Source organism: Gekko japonicus, unplaced genomic scaffold (assembly GCF_001447785.1).
Source record: "Gekko japonicus isolate JY-2015 unplaced genomic scaffold, Gekko_japonicus_V1.1 scaffold1867, whole genome shotgun sequence".
NCBI lineage: Eukaryota > Metazoa > Chordata > Lepidosauria > Squamata > Gekkonidae > Gekko > Gekko japonicus.
Genome location: NW_015165877.1, coordinates 148,948 through 176,748, shown reverse-complemented (window position 1 = coordinate 176,748; position 27,801 = coordinate 148,948).

Genomic DNA, 27,801 nt, shown 5'->3' with positions numbered 1-27,801 from the left:
CTGCGCATGTCTGAGCATGTGCAGTTCAGACAGGAGCCGGGGATGCGTGGCAGAAAGACGGGCCGGCGATCCCACGGCCAGCCTTGATGCGGCCGTCGTGGATTTTTGATGCGTTTTTTTTCGGGGGAAGGGCCGGATTGGGGACGGGTGCGCAACGCTGCCCAGATGTTGCAGTGGGATCGTGCCCGTTTGCTCCAGCTCCGATCCGGCCCACTCCCGGCCCAAAACCCCTCGTGTGGACAGGGCCTAAGACTACCAGCATGGAAGCTTTTGCTTTGATTATCATTTCAGAATCCTTATTTAAGTTTTTCAAGTTCCTCACCCCAGGATACCAGTTATATATGCATTGCCTAAAATTCATAAGAAAGGAAACCCACCCCCAGGATGCCCTATTATATCAGGGGTAGGATCTGTCTTTGAACCTATATCACAGTTTTGGGGCCACATTTTGCAGCCCTTAGTAATTCAGGTAAAATTACATATTAAGGACACTACACACTTCATTCAACAGGTAGAGAATATACAGGTTTCTGAAAGCTGCTACCTTGTAACCCTTGATGTAAGAACTTTATACACAAACATACCACATGGAGAAATAAGACAGGTCATTGCAGAGATACTAGAGCAACAACAAAATATCCCTGTTCCCACTTATTTTTTGCTTGAAATTTTGGACTTAATATTGGAAAACAATTATTTTTGGTTTGAAAAAAAAATTTATCTTCAAAAATGTGGTATTGCAATGTGTAATCCTGCTGCACCATTACTTGCAAATCTTTTTATGGAACACTTCGAGAAAACATATATTCTAGCATCTGTAACCCCTTTTTTTCTTACTATCAAAAAGTATTTGAGGTTTATTGATGATTTTTTTTTGTTATTGCAGGGCAATATATGCTTAAACCAGTTCCATCAGTGGCTTAATACATTACATGACAGCATAAAGTTTGATATTCATTATAGTCAGCAGTCTATCAATTTTTTGAACACCACAATATATGTGAATCAGGGTAGGTTAATGGTCAAGCCATATCACAAGACAACTGATAGAAATTCTTTATTAGAGTTCACATCCTTCCATCCACATAAATTACGTTATAATTTACCCTATGGACAATTTATACGGGCCAAAAGAAATCCATCTATGCCACAGGATTTTGTTGCTGAAGCAGATTTACTAGAGAAACAATTCAAACAGAGAGCCTATCCATTTAGGATGATTAAACAGGCCAGAGCCCGGGCAGAGCATGTTGCAAGGGAGGGGCTTTTGAAATATAGGAGCAGAAAATCTACAGGAAGAATTGCATGTGGCTTCCAATTCTCTAGCATTTCTAATCAAATTAGAAGATCAATCTTTAGACATTGGCATATAGTTTCACATATTCCAGGCTGTCAGTTGCCACCATATATAGGTTTACGCAGAGGAAAAAACCTGAGAAATACTTTAGTTAGATCTGATTCCTTTAAGGACAGGACACCTGCAAATAATCTAAAAGGGTTCCTTAAGTGTAGACATTGCAAGGCTTGTCAACATATGGTAGAAGGTAGCAGCTATACTGATAAAGACACAGGGATTCTGTATAATTTTAATTTTACTGCAACCTGTTCCACAAAGAATGCAATCTACCTTTCTGTTTGTCCACGTGGGTTAAAATATGTCGGCATGACAACTAGGGCAATCAGGACTCGGGTGCTGGAACACCGTTCAAGAGTGAATAATGCTGTTGAAAATTCACCAATGGTTGGGCATTACATGCAGGCAGGTCACAATGCGAATGAAATGAAGTTTATAATTCTACACTGCCATCAAAAAAGGCCCTTTCAAATACAATACATTGAACAGATCCTATTACAAAAGGAAACTAGATTCATTTATGATTTAAAAACATATCATCCTTATGGCATGGATCAAAGTATGGATTTTACATCTTATATCAATCAGCAATAGTTTACCAAGGACCTGTGCAATTGTAACCTGGTACGTCTCCCTAAACATGTTCACTTTAGTTGCTAGGTTCTAATTGTTTGCTCTAAGTGATGACTTTCTTGTTGCTTTTTTGATTTCATTAGGGTAGTATGATCTTTTACTAATTTTCACCTGTGCTGATGCAGCCTGACATTAGGTATAAATTAGGGTGCAGCATATAGTAGGATAAGGACCCATAATCCTTCTTGACTGATCATACTGGCTTTGTATGTGCCTTCTACTGAGATTGGGGTGAGTTCTCCCTGCAGCTCCATATTATGTAATTTATATATGATGTATGGATGTTCATTCTCACTTGTGTATGTTTTGAATTTGTATTTAGTCCCCTTATAGCCAATTGCTTTGGAATAAGAACAACTCAAAACGCGGCAGCCAGCATCCGGACTACACGTCATGGCTTTTTATGGCTTATGGAACTTCTGAAATGTCCACTCCATGATGAATTGCACGTCAAATTGGACTTTGATATTACAACGCTACTGGAGTGAGACACAGTAAAATAATTGGGACTATTCTTCTTTCCATTATTATTCTTCCTTCTGTATCTTGGTTACACCTTGACCAATATTGTTATATTATTTTTGCATTATTGAATTATTATTACACATTTGATATATTGGTTATCTCTAGTCAGTGCTTTTTTCACTGCTGCAGCATACTGGGTTGACAATTTCATTGAGCTATCCACTACGATCCCAAGAACTTTCTCCCTCTCAGTCTCAGTAAGTTAATACCCCATTAACCTATACTTGAAGTTCGGATTTTTTTTGTCCCAATGTGCATCACCTTACACTTTCCAACACTGAACATCATTTGCCACATTGTTGCACACTCACTCTGTGGAGGCCCTCTTGGAGCTCTTCACAGTCAGCCTTGGTTTTCACCATCCTGAATAATTTTGTGTCTTCTGCAAACTTAGCCACTACACTACTCACCCCAAGTTCCAGATAATTTATGAATAAATTAAACAGTACTGGCCCCAATACTGATCCTTGTGGGACCCCACTGCTTACTTCCCTCCATTGTTAGAAATGTCCATTGATTCCTACTAGGGGTGTACACTTGGTATATACCAAGCTGAATAAATACCTGAAAAATACCTTATCAGCTACTGAAACCGCCGCACCAAAATAAAAGCGATATTATTTGGCTTTTATTTGGGTATGGCTAGAAGGCATTTAAAGTTTAAATTCCTTTTGAGTTCACTCATCAAGTCATTCCACAGTGGTGGTGTGACTTGGTAAGTAAACTCAGAAGGGATTTAAACTTTAAATACTTTCTGAGTTCACTTGCAGAGTCACGCCACTACAGTGGCATGATTTGGCAAGTGAATTCAGCAAGCATTTAAACTAAATCCCTTCTCCATTACGGTCCCCATAGGGTATAATGGAGACAAAGAAATTTCCTGAATATTTACCTGAATCCCAATACAAAAATGATATTGGTATTGGGGAATAGTTGGGTATACTGATTTTTTTGGGGTCTAATACAAGCAAATCAGGGGGGGGATTTTTTTTGCACAACCCTAATTCCTATCTTTGCTTCCTGTCATGTAACCAGTTTTTAATACATAAGAGAACCCATCCTCTTATCCCAAGCTAAGCTATGTTTAACTTGGGATAAATTATGCTATGCTATGCTATGTCAAAAGCCTTCTGAAAGTTCAGGTATATAATGTCTACTAGTTCACAGTTGCTTATATGTTTGTTTACTTTCTCAAAGAACTCCAAAAGGGGGGGTGGCGGAGCGACGTCGTTGATAGCAGTCGCATAGCCGGAGAGCTCCCGCACTTTCCCCCTTCCTAGCCACAAAAACATCAGACTGAAACTATTTTCAACGCACACTAAAAATGGGCAAGTCTGGAGGAGTGAAAAATACCCCATCAGCCAAAATTTCAGAATCTATAACTAATTATTTCAACGTGGACAGAATGACGAGAGCTACAGCCCCGAAAACAGTAAGCTCACACAAAATGGCGACCGCGATAGAGACTGAACTCAATGAGGAAACCCCTATTTGTAAAAGGGACCTCTTAGAACTAAAATCGGACATTCAACAATTCTTCAAAGAGTCCATGATTGAAATGCTTCGCCCAGTCCATTCTAAACTAGAAGAGTTAGAGGAAGAAATAACAGAGATTTCCACAATGGCGGAAGAAGCATATCTAAATGGGACGGCAATGCAAAAGGAAATAAAAGCTCTACAAGACTCAGAGAAAGACCTGAAAGACAAACTACTACTAATAGAAAACAAATGGAGACTTCAGAACCTACAATTTCGTGGAATAGCAGAGGACGCGGAGGGTACGTCGCTTAGCATTATTTCTTTCATCATGGCTTGCAAAATCTCTCAACCTGGAAAATGGCGTCGCCCAGGTGATAGCCAAAGCACACCGTCTTGGTCCTCTGGCCTCTGCTTGACCGAATCGACTTCAAGACATTCTAGTACAATTCATCTATCTACGTACCAGAGACAGGATTCTGAAAGAAGTGCGCCAATCTCAATCTTTATCTTTAAACGGAAACCGAGTACAAGTGCTGCTAGACCTCCCTCAAAAAGCTCTGGAAAAGAGAAGAACGCTAAAGTTCATCTCAACTAGACTCGTTTCAGCACAAATCCAATTTTGATGGTCCCCAACATCCAACATAATGGTCTATAAGAACAGCAACTCGTTCCAAGCCTCAGACGTTAAAACAGGGCTTGCTCTACTATCCACTCTCAACATAAAACTTTCGCCGGAGGAAGAAGCAGCTCTGGAACATTAAGTACCTACCACAGAGCCTGATGTTTGCAGAAGCCTTAGTTTAGTTTTATAAAATGTTTATTGTAACTGCTTGGTGTATAACGCTTATAAGCCTAAGCACTAATCATTACATTATTATATCTCAATATTGTTGTTCACTGCACAGTTAATACAAAGTTGGATTGCACCATAGTAATCTTCAATATATTTCACTTCTATCTAACTGCTAAAACTTAGAACATGTAATTTAAATGTTTAAATACTAGTTTTGGTGTGTATATTATATATGCTTAAGAACAAACTTACATTGAATTCCAATGATATTAATTATTACAGATTACATTAAGCCTTATGCAATATAACTATTTAATGTTAAATCTTGTAAGACTGCTTTATATGTTTATTAGGTATTTGATACATGGTTTCAGTCACTTAAAGCCCACAGTATTTCTAGTGGCTGGGGGGGGAGGTTGTTTTTATTAACGCCTGAAATATACCACCGGCTGCCTCTTCCATTATTATTTTTACTTTAATTTAATTTTTATCAATAGGTTGATAGGGTGTAAAAGGATATTTCACCCTTTGCCTTGCTATTGGATGGGGAACAACAAACCTGACCCATGATTTAGTGGGAAGTATTCAATATTCTTTTTTAACTTGTTAGAAGTTGAGTTTTATAAATTTTGTTATTAGTTATAAAAGTTTTAATGACTCACTCACTCAAAGTGACATCATGGAATTGTAGAGGCATAAATAATTGCATAAAAAGACGCAGAATTATAAATCTTATGCTCAAAGAAAAACCCAACTTTTTATGCCTTCAGGAAACACATCTTAAGAAAAAAGAAACACAATTTCTAGGGACAAAATGGTTTTCACAATCCTTCCAGGCTCCTGGAAATTCGAAATCGAGAGGAGTGGCCATTCTGGTCTCAAAATCAACTCCATTTCAATGCCAACAAACAAAAACCCTCAGGGTAGATATATCTTTGCAAAAGGTCTGCTAGATGGTTTGCCTGTCACTCTCGCATCCATTTGTATGCTCCAAATACAAATCAGATTCCCTTTATAAATGACATATTTAAACAATTATCAGATTTTCAGATAGGACAAATCATTATTAGATGTGACCTTAACATGATAGTAGATCCAAAATATGACAAAACTCATAAAACAAAAGATATTCAGGCAAAACAATTTAAATACACAGGTCTATTTAATATCATGGAACAATACCAACTAGGAGATGTGTGGAGAGAGCAACACCCTGGAGACAAACAATTTACTTATTTTTCCTCTTTGCATAATATATATACCCGCATAGATTTTTTATTAGTATCCAAAAGGTAAAGGTAAAGGTAAAGGTTCCCTTGCTCGAAAGCCAGTCGAGTCCGACTCTAGGGTTGCGGTGCTCATCTCCATTTCAAAGCCGAAGAGCCAGCGCTGTCCGAAGATGTTTCCGTGGTCATGTGGCCGGCATGCCTAAACACCAAGGCGCACGGAACGCTGTGACCTTCCCACCGAAGTGGTAACTATTTATCTACTTGCAATTTCTTGCTTTCGAACTGCTAGGTTGGCAGGAGCTGGAACTAGAGGCGGGAGCTCACTCCATCATGCGGCACCCTCTGGTCTCGAACTGCTAAACTACTGACCTTCCACAGCCTGCAGTTCAGCGTCTTAACCACTTGAGCCACCGCAGCTCCTAATATTAGTATCAAAACCCCTATTAAATCAGATATCTTTTTCAGACATTGGTATAAGAACTATTTCTGACCACTCTTGGGTCTCATGTACATTGACGACTCAGACCCCAGACAGTAAAGGCCCTTCATGGTCTCTGAACAAATTATTGCTGCAAAAAGGTACTTATGTTGACGAAATAACAACCTCTATTAAAGAATATTTTAATATTAATGCAAACTGTGGGGTAAGTACAGACATAATATGGGATGCCTTCAAGGCAGTGATACATGGGAAACTTCTCTCACTGGCCTCAGCCTGTAAGAAAGAAAGAAACAAAATTATTAATGAATTACATTCAAAAATAAAATTCTTAAAAATCAAACATGGCAAATTTGGAGGTAAAAAAACTACGCAAACTCAATCAGGAAAGAAAAAAACTAGAATTATTAGAAACCTCAAACATCCAAAAACAATTAATCTTTCTAAAGCAAAAATATCTCACCCCCCCCAGATTTATCTCTATTCTTAAATATAGAGTAACAGAAAAAAGGAATGCCAACTTAGTACATGCATTACGATCACCACAAGACCACCTCTATACCCTATCTAAAGACATCATCACAAATTTCAAATTTATTTCAAAATCTATACACCTCAGATAAGCCCTCTTCATCTGTAATTGACCAATATCTTAAATCTATAAACTATAATCAAAAAATAACAAATGAACACAAGACATTCTTAGACCAACCAATAACATTAGCAGAACTCAAGAAAATAATCTCCTCAGCAAAATCAAATAAAGCCGCGGGAAATGACGGTTTACCAACCAAATTCTATAAAAAATTCATAGACTTACTAGCCCCAGAATTAGTCGAAACCTGCAATAATGTTATGCACCAGAAACAATTACCTAAAACATGGACCAAATCTAAAATAATAGTGATACACAAACCAGGTAAGGACAAACTAGACCAAGCAGGATATAGACCTATCTCGCTTCTGAATAATGATTTTAATTTTTTTTCTTCAGTACTAGCCCAATGATTAAACCTAATAATACATAATTACATTCACACCGACCAATCGGGATTTATCCCAAATCGATCAATAACAGACAACATTAGAAAATCCTTAAATCTTATTAATTATGGTCATTCTCATAAAATTAATTCCTTAATTTTGGCACTTGATGCTGAAAAAGCGTTTGACCGTGTAGAATTCCCATTTCTTCAATCTATCCTTCGCCAAGGATATTTTAAAGGAATTAAAAGAAAGGAAACTCAAGAAGGAAAGCAAACCTGAGGAAGAAATATCAGTTAGATATAAAAACAAGTTAGATATAAAAACAAGCCCAAGTTGCAGAAGAAATCAAACAAATGTTGCAATATCCAAGAAGATCAAGAGATACAACAGTAGGATCCAGCAACACAGGCAAAACTTACAATTCCAGACAAACCAAAGAGAGTACTACAAATCACTAGAGGGGGATGAAAAAGTAGAAGTAAAACCAGACAAAGGTCCCGTTCACACTTACCGGGAAATGGGGGGGGGGAGGCGTGGCTGTTTGCGCCAGCACAGTGTGTCCCGCTGCAAACACAATCAGACAGGATGGCAGTTTCCTTCCTTGGCACACGTTCCTGGCAAGCTCCAATGACGCAAGAGGAGCGCGCTGGAGCGATCTCACAAAGAAAGTCCGGCAGCAGACGTTACAAGCCGTTTGCTACTGGGGTTTACAAGGTAGCTTTTTACTCCGCATCTTCAGTAGGCTGCGACGGGTGCGCTACACTGGCCAGATGTTGCTATGTGATCGCACCCTTATAATCCGCCTGGCAATCGTGCAACTTCCACGGCAACTTCTGCATCTGATTGGGGCCACAGAAAAGAAAACAATCGTCTGGAAAGAACTCTGGGAAGCCTTGAAAGAATACAATAAAAATCCACCTGGATAACAGATGTGAAAAACAAACTGAAAGGAAAGCAAATAGAAGATCTTACAATAACTCTGGGAGCCTGCAAAAACAATTGAAGAAAGTGAAAAACTGGACTGTGCCTAAAAGAGATGAAGTCCATGACTATTGGCTTTAAAAAGATGACAGGTCTTCACCTACAATTGGTGCAACAGCTTAATAATGTGCTCCATTCCAGAACAGTAGAAAATTGGATAACATGGATAACAACTGACAAGACATTTCTCATTCTGAAGAACAAAGAGTAAGGAGCAGTGCCAAGCAACTTCCGCCTCATTACCTGCTTTTAAACTACTGACAGGAATTTTAGCTAATTCTATTCCAGAATATTTACAACTCAATTCAATTATACCATATGAACAAAAAGGAATTTTCTGAAAATCCCAGGACACTAAAGATCAGTTACTAATTGATAAAATGGCCTTACAAAATAGTAAAAGGTGGAAAACCAACCTGACTGTTGCTTGGATTGATTACAAGAAGGCATTTGATTCACTCCCTTATATATGGATCCTGAAAACACTAGAAATAATAGGCATCAGCAAAACTGTAATAGCATTTATAAAAAATGCCAGGAGTAAATGGGACACCAGGTTGATAGTAAATGGAGAAGAAATTGGAACAGTTAATATCAAATGAGGAATTTTCCAAGGATACTCACTATCACTGGTGCTCTTTGTCATTGCCCTAGTACCACTCACATTCACTCTCAGACCTAGGATACCAGCTTTCAAAGAAAGGCCCAAAGATTTCACACCTACTGTACATGGATGACTTGAAAATGTATGGAAAGTCATAATCAGAAATTGTTTACTAAATACAGTTTGAATATTCAACAAAGATATAGCAATGGAATTTGGCCTTGCCAAATGTGCAGCATTAGCTTTGAATAAAGATTGTTGAACAAGAAGAAATGAAGATGCCCAACAACAACAACAAAACACTGGGCTTTGGGGAACACTAAAAATATCTCAGAATTTTGGAAGCTGACAACATCAAACATACCTTTGTTCAGAAAAATACAACCAAGGAGTACTACCAAAAAGTTAAAAATGATATTGCAAACAAAATTAAATGGAGGCAACACAATGAAGGCAATTAACACGTGGGCAGTCTCGGTTCTAAGATACATAGCTAACCGTGAATCTTCAGTGGTTTTTAATTGCAAATATTTCCACTTGCTTTCCAAAAATCGTGCTAACTGCATATCAAGAAAGGATTTATTTACACCTCATTCCACCTCTAACCATGATAGTTTGGTGTGTGCCCCCCCCACTTACTTTGCATATCAGGAGCATCAGCCTTAAGCACTGTCATTTGCTTAACTTCATCCTTTCTTGTAATATCAGGTCCACCATTGGGTTTACAAGATCTCAGTCTATTAAAGATTTTTTGGTGTGTGCTGACATTAAAATTACCAACATTAGACCTATTTTGAAAGGTCATTACAAATGCCAGGGTTGCACCTGTTGTGTACAGGCAATTCAGACCAAATTTTTCATTTATCATTTTTCTAATTGTTCAACAGCTGATGTTATTTATATCCTTATTTGTCCTTGTAATCTCCTTTATGTTTAATCTCCACATGCTCCTTGAGACAGAAACTGTCTGAGCTTAGAAATAAAATTAGAAATTGTAACCTACAAGCCCCTTTAGTTCCTTATTTTATGGAGAGACATCACTCACTAACTGCTTTTAAGTTTCTAGTTATTGACATGATATTACCCAGACCCTATCAGTCTTATAACATAGAAAAGTTATTGTTACAGAGGGAACCTTACTGGATCTTCATCTTAAACTCATTAGCTCCACATGATCTCAATGACCAGTGTGATTTATCTCCTTTTATATAATTCTGTGCTATGATGTATTTTGGCTTATATTCTTGCACATTGATATTATAGTCAGCTTATTTTTGGTTCCTTTAAGTTAGGATTCTTTAACTGTATGAACAGTCTTCTCTTAGTATTTTACCTTAACCTTGTTTGCTCATTATTTAATGTGGTTCTGGTCCCTTTAAGGAAGGACTCTTTGACTTGTATATAGACTTGGTTGAGGCAATATTTTTTCTTGCCTCTGCCTTTTCATCCTCCAGACTGTATATGCTTGAATTTATGGCGGTATTGTAAGTTTTCTAACCAGGTTTGGGATTTTCTACTCATTATTTGTATTTGTTTGGGTCACTTATGTGCATTTTATTGCAGATTTGCATTATACCAGGACAACTTCTTCATTCAAGGATGTGCTTGGATTCATGACCTAATTGTAAGTTTTTCAACCAGGTTTGTGGGATTTTTATTGGCACCCAGAACCATTCTTTGAGGAGCCTCCTGTTCCCCCTGCTTTTCCCTGCCACAAGGGAATGGCCCTCTTCTGCCTCCCACTGGCCGCCACTCTTTTGTCTGATGCTGACACACTGGGGTGCATCATTTGCTGGTGCCTCCAGAGAATGGTAGAGGACAGGTGTGTTTGTCTGCCCCTCTGGACATGAGCATGGCATACCTGGCGCTCTCCCACATAGGGGACACAGGAGAGGGTGCAGAAGTATTTCCACACATTGGACTGGAAATATGACCACATGGCTGCGGTTGGAGCAGGTGGGAGGCACAGCTGCTTTCTGGCACCACAAGAGGACCTACCACGGATGGCAGCAGGAGCAGGGAGCTGGGATGTGGAAGAGGCTGATGCTTCACCACCACCCTCTGAATCACTGCTGTTGGAATCCCCCCTTCCAAACAGTGTTAGCATCTGCTGCTGTTGGGGCTGTGCCAAAAGCTGTTTTGTGTCCTGTGAGATCCCCATGGATGGAGCAGAGGAAAGAGGCTCTAAGACCCCTGCTGATGACATGCTGGGGATGTCCTCCGGGGGAGAGACTGTGTTTGGTGTCCAGGGACAGGGCCCTCTGGTACATGGGAGGATGATGGATTTTCCCCCCCATGATGACCACCCCTTCTACCCACTCTCAACCTCATGGTGCTGAAGCTCTGAGGCCACTCCTGAGTCCTGACAACCAACCCCTGGCCCACCAAACACTCAAACCCAAGCCCAGGGAGAAGAAAGAGCTGATCACAAGAAAGAAGGGTGAGGGGGTGTATAAATGTAGGCTCTTAGCCAAGGCACTTACCAGCCAGGCCCCACTGCTTGGCATGAGCAGAAAGGCTGGGTGGCACACAGAGCCCCGAGTCCACCAAACACTCAAAGCCCACCAGCAGAGAGAGAGAAGATCACAAAAAGGAGAGGTGGTGTGTGTGTACAAATGTAGGCCCTCAGCTGAGGAGCCCACAGCAGAAGCTAAGCCCCACTGCTTGGCATGAGCAGAAAGGCTGGGTGGCACACAGGGCCCTGGCTCACCAACCACCCAAAGCCCACTAGCAGAGAGAGGGAAGATCACAAAAAGGAAGGTGAGGTGTATATAAATGTAGGTCCTCAGCCAAGGCACCCACCTGCTAGGCCCCACTACTTGGCATGAGCAGAAAGGCTGGGTGGCACACAGAGCCCTGGCCCACAAACACCCAAAGCCCAAAGATAAAAAAACAGAAGGATAGGGGTGGGGGAGGTGTAGAAATACAGGCCCTCTTCGGAGGAACCCACAGCAGAAGTGAAGCCCCACTGCTCAACGTGAGCAGAAAGGCTGGGTGGCACACACAGAGCAAAAAGGAATCCCCAGCCCAGCAAAACTGATCAGCGTCCTTCTATTTCTCTCTATTCCAATCCAATCCAACTTGCTGCAAAACCCAACGAAGAAAGGCTGCGCTGCACCTTGGGCTTTATATAGTTTTCAGATCCCATAGAGCCAAATGGGAGCTCTGTAATTGGCAGCCAGCAGTGCCTGACAGGTTTTGGAGGGTCCCTATTGGTGTTTAAGGCTGGATAGGACTCCACCCCCAACTGTTGCCTTGGAGTTTGATTAATTGATGCTAGGTTTTCTGGGAAATGTATCCATTTCCTGAACTGCACCTGAAGCATGATGCACATGCTTCCACAAACATTGTTTCACAACCTTCGAACCAGCCCAAGTTCGGCACAAATTCCTTCATGCACCGGTTTGTGTTCATCCCTACCTCTGACAGCCTCTTCCCAGGGAAACTATGGCCCAGTCAGATTGGTGCCAAGTGAGCTGGGCCAATCTGCACTAGGGAGAACCTAGAAGGACTTGTGGAGAGCATCACACCTTGTCCTGCATCCCCTCCACACACTATTTCCTTGTAACCTCCTACTGGCAACTCCAGTAATTTCACCTTTCCTTACTTCCTTCTGTCCTTTGCACCCACTCACCAGTCACCTTTTATATGACTCCCATCTGATTTATTCAGTTCATTTATATCTTAGCTTTCTCTACAATGGGGACCAAATGCCGCTTACATCATTCCCCTCTTCCCCATTTTTTCCTCATAACAACCCTGTGAGGTAGGTTAGGCTGAGAAAGTGTAAAACTCAACCAGTGAGTTTCAACCAGTGAATTTCAACCAGAAATGGGGGAGGGAGGGGTGGAAAGAAAGCAACTTTGAATGCGTCCTCCAAGCCCCCAAGCCCCGCCCCCATGCTGGCTGATTTGGCTTGGCTTGGCTTGGCTTGAAGAAGGGATTTAAAGAGACAAATGCCTTCTCAAAGCCAGCCGGAATGGGGGGCTTGGGAATACATTTGAAGTTAAAGTTGCTTTCCCTGCTTGCCCACCCACCTCACGCCTACCCAGGGAGGGGAACACTGGCTGGGGAAGGGAAGACCAATCGAGGAGGTATACCTCCACTTCACTTCCCAGGTGCCCTGCTGGAGTCATGCAATATGTGTGAAAGAGTTGCATGTGGCCCCCGAGGCTGCAGTTTGGCCACCCCTACCATAGAGTCTGCCCTCCGAAGAGGCTGTTTTCTCTGGAGGAACTAATATATGTCATCCATAGATCAATTATAATTCTGGGAGAACTCTAGGCTCCACCTGGAGGTTGGCAACCCAATTCGAGAGCAACTCTACTGAGAATCCGGCTTAGGTTTTGTCAGTGGATCATACTTAAAAGAAAGTGTTATTAAGATTATGCAGTTAGTACATACCAAACACTATACAAATTAAAAATACTTATAAACACTTGTAATATTTGAATTATGGTGGAATTGCCTTATCCACATTTTCATAATGATATGATGCCAGTGCTGATCTCTTTCTTTCCAATTAATTAGTATGACGAGGTTGGATTCAGTGGAAATTTTGGCTGATGTGGGCGGCTTTAGTTGAAATTTCCCCGTTATTTGGTCACCAGGGTCCCTTGTTCCCCAGCAGTATTTGGGGGCAGATTTAGTGCTGCATTGGGAAGGGGGAGGCAAGTAAGCCTTGCTCTGCTGACAGAATCTTCTGTATCAGCATTGGTTTTCCATGGGATCCATCCAGTTCTTCAACTAAGACTCATATTTTATGAAGTTTTAAGACATGTGGCTGAGTCTATGTTTATATTAATTTCCCCCTTTCAGTAATCTTATATATCTCTATATAAGCCTCAAATATATAAAAAAGCATAGCAACAAATCAACATAAATCAGGGGTGGAGGGAACCATACCTGTTACCATGTGGCTCTCCTCCCATACAACCCACTTGGGGCAGCAAAATGACTTGAGACACCCCTGCCTTATAGCTAAACAGAAGGAAATAAACATGGCTTGCCTCCCTCTATTTCCTCCTTCCCTCTGCCGCCCCACCACCCACAGCCAGGACACTTACCTGTAGCCTCTTTCTAAATCTCACTGTATTTTTTCCCACAATGGGCCTTACTCCTAGAAAATAATTATCATATGGCAGTGCATGTAGTCAAGCCAGGAGATCTTAAGATTGTCTGGCAGTGAGACGTTCTAGCTCTTTTAGCATTATGCACCACTAGGTGGTGAGCTAGACCTTTTTAAAAGCAAGAGACATTTTGGAGGTGGTTTGCCATTGCCTGACTCTGCATCATGCCCCTGGTACTCCTTGGAGGTCGCCAGGGCTATTTTTGGGCAGGAACGCACAGGAACAGAGTTTCGGCTGGCTCCTGAGTTGGCCACACCCAGCAGGAACTCATTAGCATAATAGGCCACACCCAACAGCAGAAACTCATTAGGATTGGCTACAGTAGGCGTGTGTGGCCTAACATGCAAAGGAGTCCCTGCTACAAAAAAAGGCCCTGGGTTTTGACAACAAACAGGGTAAACAGAATTAGAAGAAAAAGGTGGGTGTGGCTGGATGACCACAGTTTTGGCAACACGGGGCTGCGGCCTAATATGCTAATGAGCTGTGGTAGCGGGGTGTGGCCTAATATGCTAATGAGTTTCAGCTGTTGGGTTCCTGCTGGGCTTTTTCTACAAAAAAAGCCCTGGAGGTCGCCCATCCAAATACTAGCCAGGGCTAACCCTGCTTAGTTTCCGAGATCTGACGAGATTGGGCTAGCCTGGGCCATCCAGGCCAGGGCTCCCCTTTTTTCAGCAACTATTCATAACACTGTTAAACATCAATTTGTGATGTACTTATTAGGGAAAAGGAAATATTCTTCTTAAGAATGGATTGTTGCAATTACTGCATTGTATTGACTGGGTCAATTTTTAGGGGTTTTTCCCCTTAATATCCTGGAGTTTGAATGTTTCCCAATTACTACTGAAATCCATGGCTTATTCTGGCTCCACAAGGGTTAAGTAAAGCGGCCTTCCTGGCAGTTTCAGTCCTACCACGCTTGGTACAGCTGCATTTCCTATTCAAACCAACTATAAAATGATTCCAGCTTTTAAAATAAGTTGAGATTGTTACACCGCATTTTACTAGTATATTAATACGGCAATAAATTTTTGTAGTGGATTTCAGCACAGTTCTAATGTTTTGTAGAATTCCTTTGTCTTTTCAAAAGAGTAAAAGTGCATATGCCTACCTATATCCAGTTTCAGAAATGCAATCTGATAGAAAAATCTATCTCCGTTTGCCGCTAAGGAAAGGCTTGTGTGGTGGTCTGCAACACCCATTCCCCATTTGGAACGACAGTTTCTCAGAAGCACCTAGATCTGTGGCTTTCTAAGAACCCACAAAAAAAAATTAAATAAGTGTCCTTAAAATATATTGTTTTGATGCAGTTCGATCTTCAACATGACTAAGCTTAGCCTTTGCACATGAATCTTTTTCTCCTTACCTGTTGTATCCCCTACAGAATTTAGAAATGCTATAACTGCTGTTTGGTATTTTGGTATTCAAAAACTGCATACACTGTGGAGATTAGGAGTGTGCAAAAAAAAAATCATCCATCCTCCCCCTCTCTGATTTGGGTCTATTGGACCCCAAAAATATTGGTATTCCTGAATATTCCCAAATGCCAATGTCGGTTTTGTATTAGGATTTGGGTAAATATTCAGGAAACCTGAATTTATTCAGCTCCATTATATCCTATGGGGACTGTCCCCATATAATGGGGTACAATGGAGAAGGGATTTAAAGTTTAAATGCTTGCTCAGTTTACTTGCTGAGTTGCACCACCATGGCGGCACGACTCGGCGAGTGAACCCAGAAGGCATTTAAAGAGACTCTGATCTGTATTCAGCTGAATAAATACCTGAAACATAACAATAAGGTATTTTTGGGGTATTTATTCGGCTTGGAATATACCGAGTGCACACCCCTAGTGGAGACCAATAGTCCGGAGTATTGAATTTAATTTGAGATGAAAGTTTTGGAGATGGTGGTGGACAGTGCTTTCAATTTGGCTCAAACTCATCAGGGCTTGAGAGCTAAGTGGGTAAGCCACAGACAGGATGGGAGACCACCAAGGAAGACAGGGGTTGCTATGCTGAGGAAGGCAATGGCAAACCACTTCTGCTCATCTATTTCCTTGAACACCTCATGGCTGGAGTTGCCATGAGTTGGTTGCAACTCAACAGCACATTCTTCTTTGGAAATCATACATTTAAAAATTGCTTACATAATATTGTGGATGCATTTTGCATATTGTGTGTGTTATGCATGGGCAAAGCAACACTTTTTGTAGTCATGTGATCTCTTTAACTATGTTTTTTTAAACAAACACCAGCTGACAGCCACGCCTGTGTTTACATGTCATGGAAAACTGGAGTTTGTTTTTAAAACCAAATTAAACCAGGAATCCTTCATCAAGTTCTGTAAACAAGTGGGGGAGAACGACGCCATACATGTGAGCCAGATTCATGCATATGGTGAAGTAATATTGCCTTGACATGATCTGAATTCAGCTAGATCTACAGCCCTAGATCTACAGTCACTGACAAGAATCAGGATAGGCTAAAGCATCCAGCAGATCTGGAAACACACACTGTCCAATTTTTTTGGATTTCAAGCCTAGCGTTACCAGCTCTGGCTTGGGAAATTCCCAGGAATTTGGGGGTGGGGCTTGGGAAGGGCGCTCAGCAGGGATGTGATGTCATAGGGATTGCCCTTCAAAGCAGCCGTTTCCTTCGGGGGAACTGATCTTTGTAATCTGGAGAACAGATGTAATTCTGGGAGAACTCCAGCCCCCACTTTGAGGTTAGTAACCTTGTTCAGACCATATATGAAAGGCCTTAATTTGGTAGGCCTCTTGAGGGTAGGGTTGTCAGGCACACCTTCACGAGCGGCAGGAGTCATGGGGGGTACAATCAGTGGTGGCGTAACATAAGTCCCGGGAAAAGACTATTCCTAGGGATGTGTGATGTCAGTTCTGGGTTTTTCCTAGAAGTGACATCATGCCATTGGCCCAATGGCATTGTCAAAAAAATATTTTTCTCTCTCTACCTCTCAGAGCAGCGGTGGGGAGGGCAGGTTGCCTGAAAGAGGTCTCCCTCCATGGCAGAAAACCTGGAAAGCCTACTTGTGGAACCTTTGGGTAATGCTGGTCTGGTGTAGTGGTTAAACTGTTGGAGTAGGACAAAGGAGACCAGTGTTCCCTCTAAGATGAGTTAGTGTGAGCTAGCTCACAGTTTTTTAGCCCCCAGCTCACAGATTTTTGTCTTAGCTCAGGAAGGATGGCTCCAGAGCAAACTAAGTTATGCAGCAGCCAAGCCACTCACTCACAACTTTAATGCTAGTAGCTCACAAAGTAGAATTTTTGTTCACAAGACTCCACAGCTTAGAGGGAACCTTGAAGGAGACCCTCCATACTTGCCATGAAACTTCCTGGGTGACAGCGGGTAATTTTCTTTCAGCCTAACCTCCCTCCCAGGGTTGTTTTGAGGATAAATAGAAGAGGGGAGAACCATGTAGTGTAACACCACAACACCACACTCCAAATAAATCAGTTATTGACTTATTGTGTGTATGTGTGTGGGGAGGCATCTCTGCTCTGAGTTGCATTCGTACATGTCTAGAATTTGTGGTTCTCTGTGTTACTTAGTACTCTTTAGCCTTGAAAATATTAAGCATAATAATTTCAGCATTAATACTGTTCCTTAAAAATCAAGGTATTAATATTTAATAGTCCATTGGAATTTGGAACATTAAATTAACTTTCATTTTCCACTTAGTTGTGTGCTGCCCTTGAACAGAAGTAGTTTAGTCCTGCCACCAGCATTCATTGTCTGAAAAACAATATATAACAGTCATAATATTAGTCATTTGTCTGCTTCTGGTAGTCATTATAAGCCGATTTCCAGATCTGGAGCCAGTTTTCTGCACCACGGCTTCCTATGGGACTACATATCAGACCTCTTCAGAAACATGTAGACACTTAATTGCAGGTCACCTACTAGTTATTTTTCAGCCCAGGGATCAAATTCCAGATGTATTTGTACCCGATGGTAACTTTGAAAGAGATCTAATTTGAACCAGTGCTCAGTCAGAGAAAGAACCTCTTTTTTGATGTCTTGGAACATGTGAGAGAACAGTGGGGAAAGGGACTTGAAGCATAAGCAGGATTCACTACCACAGTGGATGGAAACAGGCAAATTCATGGAGAAGTCTATTGACCATGAAGTGATACCTCAAAATTTCTAAGCAGAGACATGAGACTGGGGATATAGCTTGGAGGGATGTTGCCTTTGTGCTTCACTTGGTGTCTTCCCAAACGGTTCCTTCTCAAACATTGAATGAAAACAGGAGGCCTTGTGGTTTGTTTCCCTGATGTTGAGTAACCATGGCCAGTTTTCCACACATTTGGGACTGCTAACAGTCCTTCATAATAAAGGACACAGATGCTTTGAAGGCTTGAACGTGGGTATTTCTCATTTTAAAAAATTAAGCACTGCCTGTGAGGTTAGAACTGAAGAGGACTGAAAAGTACTGGGTTCGCCGCATGGAGACTCGGACTACGACATGCGTTCAGACGGGCTTATTGTACTTCACACACAAGACAGACAAACCGGCCCTGCAAGGTCCAACTATATACACACCACCCAGCACACCCAGGGTCTCCACAGGAAGGTTTAAATTTCCCGCCAGAGGCCTACTGGTGGACACAAGGTGGTTTAGGATATGAGGTTCCCTTTGTGTCCAGGAACCAAGCTCCTAACTTTAGCTGCGGACCTCTGGTGGTGGTCCATGTACATTACACCCCTCCCCCCATAGTTTTGACCCAGCCTATGTGATATAGTCCTGTAAGTAGGCTAGTGGTCTGCCCTCGCGCAGGGAATGCTGGGGGGTGGGTACTGGGTTGCTCACGACCACCTCTAGTTGGTTGACCGGTATGGTTGCTGTAGGGGCAGCGGTGGCTGTTCTACTGGTTCCGGGGTTGTGGGCATTGGCTCAGCTATTGGCGCCTCCCTGTTGATTGGTGGGGTGGTCTGGGTGCTTACCTCAGGGTTGTCGAGCTCTTGCCCCACAAGCCTTGGAGGTTATTCCTCTGCTACTGGGAGCTGTTGCCTCCGCAGTTGGTCGATGTGTTTCCGGAGGAGTTGGCCGTCCTCTGTAGACACCTCGTAAGACATGGGGCCGGTCGCTCTTACCACTCATCCCACCAGTGGTTGCTGGCACGCTTGCGCAAGATCCAACTTGCTGAAGATCTTGGCCCCAGCTAAGGACGCTAATACGTGACTCACAACTGGGACCGGGTAAGAGTGGTCGTGAAGGGCCTTATTTAAAGTACATTTATAGTCGGTGCAGATGCGGATTTGCTGTTGGGCTTCACAAGGGTAACTATAGGAGTCTCCCACAGTGCATGTGAGACGGGTTCAAGGACCCCTTGCACCACCAAGCGGTCAAGTTCCGTGTCAATTTTCAGCCGCAACGCAAGCGGGGCACTGTGGAACCGCATGTGGATGGGGGCAACCATGGGGTCAAGCTGTAGTGAAACTGGGGGGCCCTTATAACAACCCAGAGCCTCATCAAAGACCATGGGGGATTCCCCACAAACCTTGGCAAAATCCCTCGGTGCACATTTCCTCACACACACCCCCAATCGTGATACCCAGTGGCACGAACCAGGCCCGCCCCAAGATGCTAACTAAATTTCCCTCCACCACAATCAAGTTTAGTGAGCCCTCAAATCTCTGGTACTTCACCTGGAAGGTCCCCACTCCCCAAATCGGAACCGGGTTCCTTTGGAAATCTACGAGGTTCAAGGGCGAAGGACGCAGGCGGGCCCCCCCATTCAGACAGAGTCTGTTGAGCGTCTCCACTGATATGATGGATGCCGCTGACCCGGAGTCAACTTCCATTGAGCAGGGGGGGCCCTCAATCTGAACTTGGACCTGTGTCTTCATGGCTGCAGATGCATTGGGGAGGCGTAGTACCTGGAACGAGGGTTGGCTGGTCAGGAGGTAGAGGTCATCTGTCTCAGCAGTGGCCTCGTGTGCAGAGGTATGGCAGCGCAGTTGCGGCTGTGGTGGCGGGTTCCGATGGCTTTTGGACCGGCATGTGTGGGCGAGGTGTCCCTGTTTCCTGCACGTGTGGCAGATGGCATCGCAGAACCGACATGACTTGCATTTGTGTGCCTCTCCACAGCTGGCACACGTGGCACACCCGGTGTGGTGTGACTGGATGCTCTGGTGGCTCCTGGCAGCTTCCTGCAGCTGGAGGGGTGGACGAGACAGATGTCCTCGTCCGAGTTCTGAGGCGCTGGGTCGGGGAGCACCAATTTGGTGCTCATAATCGATGGCGAGTTGTAGAGCATCCTCGATTTTGAGGTCAGTGGTGCCGATCAGTTTGCAGTGGAGTTTTACATTGCTGGTTCCCCAGACGAAATGGGTCAAGATGTTCTTCTCCACCTTGGTGAAACCGCACTCCATTGCGTGTTGGTGCAGGGTGGCTATGAAAGAGGTTCTTGCCGGGCTTCTGGGTGCGCCCCGGAACTCCATCCTCCTGGCCATCGTCGTTGGCTTGGGCGTGAAATACCTTGTTAAGGCTTCGACAATCTCCTCGTAGGGGCATTCGAGGATAACCTTAGGGGCCAGGAGTCTCTTTGTGAGCCAGATGGGGGCCATTCCACATGAACTGAGGAGGAGGGCCTGTCTCTTGCTGGCATCTGTTACCTCATGGTAGGCTAGGTAGCACGTCAACTGGTCTATCCACGAATCCCAGAACTCAGGATGTGTGGGGTCGAAGACTTCGAGGTGTCCCAGAGCTGTTGTCATGACTCAAGCGTGGTGCAGGGAGCGGTATCTGGGAGAGCCAGGCATGGTGCGGTGCTGCTCATGAGCGGTGCAGGGCACGGTGGCTTCCTCTGGATCGGTGCTTGGTTCTGCGCTGGAGGGAGAGTCAGGCCTGCTCATCGGGATCCTACCTTCATCGCCACTGAAAAGTACTGGGTTCGCCACATGGAGACTCGGACTATGACATGCGTTCAGACGGGTTTATTGTACTTCACACACAAGACAGACAAACCAGCCCTGCAAGGGCCAGCTATATACACACCACTCAGCACACCCAGGGTCTCCATAGGAAGGTTTGAATTTCCCGCCAGAGGCCTACTGGTGGACACAATGTGGTTTAGGATCTCAGGTTGCCTTTGTGTCCGGGAACCAATCTCCTAACTTTAGCCACGGACCCCTGGTGGCAGTCCGCATACATTACAAGGACAATTCAGCAGTTAGATAAATCATCTTTTTCCTTAGCTTCTTTTCTCCACTTCCTGTGGACCTTTTTACTGTTTTAACATTTTCTTTCAATTCTTAGCAAAACTGGAGATCTCAAATTAAAATTTAACCTTGGTTTGCTTAATATTTGCCTTACTGAAAACTTCATTTGTGTAACAATCTGACATGAGCATGGGAAGAACACATTGCTCATCGTGCTGACATTGTTTTGGATACTGAATTTACCAGTGACAGAACCCAGAATGGATTGCAGAAAACATGAAATGCATTCTTTCTCTCTCAGGAACCATAATAGCAACCTAAGTAGTCTTGAAACAAGAAAAAGGTCAGTGGTATAGTAAAGACCAACACTTTTCATCTCTGGCCCACGAATTACTTTGGCAGCTGTCCCCCACATGGTACACATTGATGTGTTTCCTGGTGCTTTCTTGTTTCCTCTTGATGATAAAACCCAAACAATATTTATTTACTTTATTTGTAGTCTTCTTTTCTCACTGAGACTCAAGGTGGATTACACAGGGTAAGTCAATGCAATCAGTATGATGAGGCATCTAATAAGCAATACAATAGGACTAGATTTTTTTAAAAAAAAACTTGAACCAAAGCAAAAAGTATTAGACATGATATACTAAGCTACACAGACAATAGATTTACAAAAGTATAAAACAATGCAGTAAAAGCAGGATCTCCCTTATATATAAAAGCCGAATGGTGGTGGCACTTCTCTAGAACATTCCACACACTCCGAAATTGGTTGGCGCCCTGATGTGTCACTCAGAATCTCCCTCCCTCCCCATAGCCAGTCAGAACACAGAGGTTATTTGCAGCCTCATTGGTCTTTGCCTCGGAACACAGAGGTCGTTTGCATATGCGACTTGATTGGCTTTTGCCTCTAACATTCTAAACAGTTTGCTGTTCTGAGGTAAAATGTGTCCAATCTCCAGGTGAGGGCTGGAGATCACTCAGAATTACAACTGCTTTCCAGATGGCAGAGATCAGTTCCCCTGGAGAAAATGGTGGGCTCTGTATCCTTATATGCTGCTGAGGTGGCCCCTGTATGACAGCCAATGTGACGTAGCAGTCAGGGCTTCAGAGCACGGGGGAGGCTGCAGGTGGGGGTGAAGCTGAAGAGAGAGGGGAAAATAAAGGTAGGTTGATAATTGGCTGGGCAGGAGATAGGGTTGCCAACTCCAGGTGGGGAATTTCTGGAGATGTGAGGGATGGAGCCTGGAGAGGGTGAGGTTTCAGGAGGCGTGGGACCTCGGACAGGTACAAAGTCACAGACTCCGCCCTCCAAACCAACCATTCCCTTATGGGGAACCATTGTTGCCAATCTCCAGGTGAGGGCTGGAAATCACACAAAATTACAACTGTTCTTTAGGTAGCAGAGATCAGTTCCTCTGGAGAAAATGGTGGACTCAGTGTCATTATACCCTGCTGAGGTCGCCACAGCAAATTGACACTGAGTGTCCAAGGCCGGAGCACCCGCCCAGAGCCTCTTTCTAGAGGCTGTTGTATTTATTTCCACAATGAGCCTTTTTCCTAGTAATACATAAAACAAACATATAATACAAGTGGGAACCCCTGATACTCATAGAGGGAAATCCCTGCCCTCACTGTGCAGAAATATCTGTTTAGCCTCTTTGAGGCCACAATCTGTGGATTTAGATATCTGCAGATCGTGGCCATGAGTGGCTAATAGTATATAGATATAGCTGAAGCTGCCAGCCTCTAGGTGGGGCCTGGAGATTTCACAGAATTACGACTGATTTTCAGATGACCAAGATCAGTTTCCCTGGAGAAAATGGCTGCTTTGCAGAATGGATTTTATGGTTTTACTAGGAATAAGGCCATCCCGAGGAGACCCATTCCAGGTGCTCTGGGCCATCCCGAGGAGACCCATTCCAGAGTGGTGGCAGCCATTCGAGAGCTTTTCTAGCCACTGCCCACAGCAAGGGCCATGCTTGGGAAATAGAACCTTAGAGTTGGAAGGGATCTCCAGGGTCATCTAGTCCAACCCCCATATATAGATTACTATTGTCCCAAAAATCAGTAGAACACTTGAAGGAAGACAAGGTGCTGTAGCTTTCTGACAATTATTTTGACAATGGTACTGTAGCATGGTATAGCTAAGTGAATGAATTGTTGGCTGGAGAGGCCTCTAATTCAAATGTTACCTCTGCTAGAAATTCATGAAGTAGCATTAGGCAAGCTACTTCACCTGCAGTGACAGGGTTGTTGTAAGGAGTACATGACTAGAATGCATTGGAAGTACTTAGGGTGCTGAAAGCACAATATAAATGTAAGGTGTGATTTGTATTTCCTGCTATTTCCCACTTGCAGTGCTGATAATTAGAGCCCACTGTACACCTGATGCTATATTGCAAAAACAGAGAGAAGAACTTCACTGATAATCTCTCCTAGGATCTCCTTATTAGTTTGCAATACATCAGAGGCTGATAAATCAGGATTTTTACTACCTGAGCTGCCCATTAAATTCTGGGAATATTTCCCTTTCTAAAGAGCTTACATTATGTGCTGCATTACCATTCTGCATTTGTGAAATCTTGTTAACCATGTTAATTTGAGATTATTTTTTTCTGTCAGCACACTCACATTGTTCCTGGATAGTTACATTCTTTGGAACTTCAAAGTCACTTATGTTTTTGTTTTATAGAATCATGAGTTGGAAGGGACCTCCAAGGTCATCTAGTCCAACCCCTTGCACAATGCAGGAAATTCACAACTACCTCCCCCCCACCCCCAATGACTCATGCCCAGGAGGTGGCAAAAAAAAAATCTCCAGGATCCCTGGCCAAACTTGCCTGGAGAAAATACCTTCCCGACCCCTAAGTGGTGATCTGCATTTCCCTGGGCGTGTAAGAAAGGGCCATAAGAACTAAGCACTGATACAACCATTCCTGCCCTCCCTCTCACGATCTGCCTAAATTCATAGTGGATCATAGAATCAGCACTGCTGTCAGCCATCGAGCCTCTGTTTAAAAACCTCCAAAGTAGGAGGGCCCATCACCTCCCGAGGAAGCCTGTTCCACTGGGGAAATGCTCTGTCAGGAAGTTCTTCCTAATGTTTAGCTGAAAACTCTTTTGATTTAATTTCAACCCATTGGTTCTGGTCCAAACTGTTGGAGCAACAGAAAACACGGTCACATTCTTTCAGACTGTTCTACTTCACAGGTCCATGGGAGGAGAGGAACCATACCCACCACCCTGAGCTCATTGAAAGAACAGTGGGATAAAAATGTAAAAATCAACCTGACACTAGTGACACTAGTGACCATAATCATGCAAGTAACTCAGTGTGTAAGGGGTCAGCTAGCAAGCTCTGGTGGTGGAACGTGCCATCAAGTCACACCAACGTATGGTGACCTCATAGGGTTTTCAAGGCAAGAGATGAAGAGGTGGTTTGCCATTGTCTACCTCTGCACAGCAACCTGGACTTCCTTGGTGGTCTCCCACCCAAACTAGCTCCTACAAAATTAAATATGTTAGTGTCATTTACAAGATTGGACTCTGATAACACAGTCTCTGGTGTAATTTACAAGATTGGACTTGGGTAATGCAGGCCTATGTACCTTTACAATAGCTGCATGAAAAGCAGAAATTCAACACTTGCAGCCTTTCCCATGCCAGTTGCTTACAAAGTAGAATTTTTGCTCAAAAGACTCCACAGCTTAGAGGAAGCATTAGTTACAGGAAGGTAGATTTTGGTTGAACATCAGGAGAAGCTTCCTCACAGTAAATGTGGTCCAGGAATGGGACCTGGACTGTTACCTGGAACTGATGGGCTCTCCCTTGCTGGAGGCATTCCAACAGAGGTTGGACAGCCAAAGGCTGGGGGCATGCTCTGTCTGGATTTCTGACACTGAGCAAGAGATGGCCTACAAGACCCCCTTCCAGGAACTTTTCATTGAATTGGCTTGCATGTGAGCATGGCGATGGATGGATGTTACTGGCAACAGAGCTCAAAATAAGGCCAGCTTCCTCAGTGCCTGTCTTACTAAGGAGCAGGCCGGTCAGTAATGGTACCACCTGAATATGCCTCTGTTTCATAGTGCACTAATTTATTTATTTCCTTCATTTATAGTCCATCTTTCTTGCAAGACCTCAAGGCAGCTCACACAATTACAAACAAGGCAATCAGAACAACATGTAGGCAACATGTGCCTATGTGATTACAACTGTCACCAACCACCCAGTGTTATATGCAACACCTACAACAACTCAACCTAAACAACCTCAACAACGAACCTAAACAGCATGATAAAAAGTAGAGACATCACCCTGCAACAAAAGTCCGTATGGTCAAAGCAATGGTATTCCCAGTAGTCATGTATGGCTGCGAGAGTTGGACTATAAGGAAGGCCGAGCGCCGAAGAATAGATTCTTTTGATCTATGGTGCTGGAGAAGACTCTTGATAGTCCCTTGAACTGCAAGAAGATCAAATCAGTCAATCCTAAAAGAAATCAACCCTTACTGTTCCCTGGAAGGCCAGATAATGAAACTGAAGCTCAAATACTTTGGCCACCAAATGAGAAGGGAGCACTCACTGGAGAAGCCCCTGATGCTGGGAAAGATTGAAGGTCAAAGAAGACGGGGACGGCAAAGGATGAGATGGCTAGACAGTGTCATAGATGCAACGAACATGAAGTTGAGCAAACTTCAGAGGACGGCAGAAGACCGGAAGGCCTGGCGGGATCTGGTCCATGGGGTCGCGACGAGTCGGACTCGACCGCGCGACTGAACAACAACAACAACAACAACAACTCACACATGCTTTCTAAAAGCAAAAACACCATTGTTGGGATTTCGTTTTCTGGCTGTGCATTCCCAAATTCTAGCCAGTTGGCAATACCACACATGTATAGTTTAAGGTTATGGTGGTGGTAGTAGGGAGGAAAGTATTGTGAGGGGAGGACTCATTCCGATGGGGCTGTGGCCTTCTTTGTTGACAATCCAAGGGTTGACTACATAGTGTGGCTGCTCTGTGGCTGAGAATGGATGAAGTTTTGGGATGCAGCCAACAATCTCCTAGTTGGAATTTTAAACTGCACTTCTGTTGGGCGTCTGGAGCTCAAAGATGTCAAACACAGCTCTAGTTTCATTTACTTTCCTACTTGGGTGGATTTGATTTTGTAGCACAACCCACCACAGACCTTTCAGGAAAGAGTTTTTTTAAAAAAGATCTAAACAAATAATCAAATATGAAGGATTCAAGGCTTCCTTTCCTCTTGCAGTTCAGTTGCTTCTTGGCGAGAGAATGGGATGGAAGACAGAACCAGAGAGTAACCTGAAACTGCTATCAATGTTATTGTGAGGGTTTGCCAACTCTAGTACTACAGGAAATATTACATTTCAACTGAACTTTCTTTTCTTTTGGATTTGTGTGTGTGTGTGTGTGTGGGGTTGTATTTATGCCGGTTTGGTTTTCTGCATGTGTGTGGGGATGACAGTGATATGAAAGAGATCGATAGACTGCACAGAGCATGCATGAGCAAGAATCGAAGGTGGAGATGTCATGGTGAGTATGTTGCCCCAAGCAAGGTGCATCCATTGGCTCCTGGGCTGGCAGTATCACAGACCCAGGGAGAGGATGCTTGTCCTTCCTATGCTGCTGATGCCTGGGAGCAAACTGAGAGCCTTCAGCAGGTTAGCATCCCTTTTCCCGCGCTGCCCCCCCCCCCCCGGCTCTGGCAGTGGTAACCAGAGGTGTGAAAATGTGGGCAATGTAGGTTGACTGCAGGTGAGGGACTCTGCTTGGGGAAACAAACTAGACTAGAAGCCAAGTTTGATTTAATGATGTTTGTGGTGAGTGCCCCAATCAGAAACATGAGCCAAGATTTCTTGGGTCTAATTTCATTGCATTCCCTTATTGCAGGTACAGCAAGGCTCAACGTTTGCAGAAGAAGACCATAGCTAAACAATTTGAGGACTGGTTTATTCAGCGACCTAGAGTGGTACACTGCATGCACTCAGAAGCACTCTTATTTATCATGTCCCACTGGCTGAGGGTTCAGCCAGTCTGAAAGTATTCAGTGTTTGCTGGGTGGGGGGTCATATTGTTTCCCAAAGGGCCAGGTTTATCATTTGTACTGTTTGATCCTGGATGCCCAATCGCCTTGCAGTTTTTTAAAAAAAGTTCCCTGTCCTTTTAACTTTAACAGATAGTATGTTCTTTACCATGAAGAGCTTCAGCTGCCCATTTCCACAAATTAAGCCTCCATCAAAGGAACAGGGCAGTTTTTCTCCAGGCTTGCTGGCAACCCCACTTAGAAGAGAGTTCAGAGTGCTGAAGCAGATGAGACTATATTTTGTTTCATTTCTTGCCAAGTTCCAAGGGGTATGAATTACCACCAGGGTTAAGTTGCTGTGGGGTGGGTGAAAGCAGGTGCCAGTCACTTGGTGGGTATACTTTCAAAGGATGCCG